The sequence below is a fragment of the Peromyscus leucopus genome, chromosome 3 (genome assembly GCF_004664715.2).
Source record: "Peromyscus leucopus breed LL Stock chromosome 3, UCI_PerLeu_2.1, whole genome shotgun sequence".
NCBI lineage: Eukaryota > Metazoa > Chordata > Mammalia > Rodentia > Cricetidae > Peromyscus > Peromyscus leucopus.
Genome location: NC_051065.1, coordinates 59,075,622 through 59,076,836, shown reverse-complemented (window position 1 = coordinate 59,076,836; position 1,215 = coordinate 59,075,622). Strand labels below are relative to the sequence as shown.

The 1,215-nt window shown below is 43.0% G+C and overlaps 1 non-coding gene across 1 annotated transcript; it reads right to left on the bottom strand.

Moving 5' to 3' along the window:
• Positions 1-433: 433 nt before the first annotated feature.
• Positions 434-596, bottom strand: LOC114691120. The gene has a single exon (XR_003734173.1). It is a non-coding gene; the product is annotated as a U1 spliceosomal RNA (small nuclear RNA).
• Positions 597-1,215: the final 619 nt, after the last annotated feature.

The following is a 1,215-nucleotide window of genomic DNA, read 5'->3' as shown; positions in this document are numbered from 1 at the left end:
CCTGGAACTCACTGTATAGACCAGACCAGCCCTAAACTCACAGAGATGCTTTTGTCTCTGCCTTCCAAGTGCTAGAATCAAAGGCATGTGTCAGCATACCCAGCAGATAATAGAATTTAAAGACTGTGGATGGGCATTTTACAACACAATGAGAGTTTTATAAAGTATATCTAAGTTAAAAAGCTATGTTAAAAATAAAAATAAATAGATGGCTCAGCAGATAAGCCTGCTGCCAAGCTCGATGACAAGTTCAAGGCCCGGGACCTATGCTGTAGACCAGAACAACCGAACCAACTCCAACTTGTCCTTTGACACCTGCATATGGCGCGCGCGCACACACACACACACACACACTTTTTAAAATAAATAAATGGGAAATTATTTTAAAATGTAGATGTGTCAGAACTATAAACTGAGAAAATTAATTTTTTTTAAGGGAAAAGCTCAAATGCTGTCCCCTACTACCACAAATCATGCAGTTGAATCTCCTGTATTTGGAGAAATCGCAAGAGCCTGCATACCCAGAGTGCAACGGGAGAGCCTCACCCTGGGAAAACCACCTTCTTGATCATGATATCCTCCCTGCTGGTGATTGTAAAAAAATAACTTTCCTAAGCCCCTCTCCCCACCTCATCTATATTCTTTGACCTTGCCTCTTCCTCCTTGTCTCTAAGAACAAAATTTGATTTCAGAGGAAAAGACTGCTTTAGGATACAGTCTAGACGGGGAAGAGATCCCCACTACATTAACATGTTCAGCTGTGAGTGGTGGCTGATGCCTTGAGTCCTAGCATTTGAGAGGCAGAGACAGGTGGATTTCTGTGAGTTGAAGGCCAGCAACCTGGTTTACATAGTAAGATTCAGGCCAGCTAGGGTGACATAATGAGATACTACCAAAAAAAGAAAGAAAGAGAGAGAGAGAGAGAGAGAGGGAGGGAGGGAGGGAGGGAGGGAGGGAGGGAGGGAGGAGGGAGGAGGAAGAAAGAAAGAAAGAAAGAAAGAAAGAAAGAAAGAAAGAAAGAAAGAAAGAAAGAAAGAAAGAAAGAAAGAGAAAGGAAGAAAAAGCCTGCCTAAAAGGGTGTCTTTCTCTCTGCTGCTTTTAAACAGAGGAAACAAAAACAGTTTGAGAGTGTAGCTCAGTAGTAAAGCATTTGCCTTGCGCACACGAGCCCCTGGATGACAGCACACAGCTTTAATCCCAGCACTCAGGAGGCAG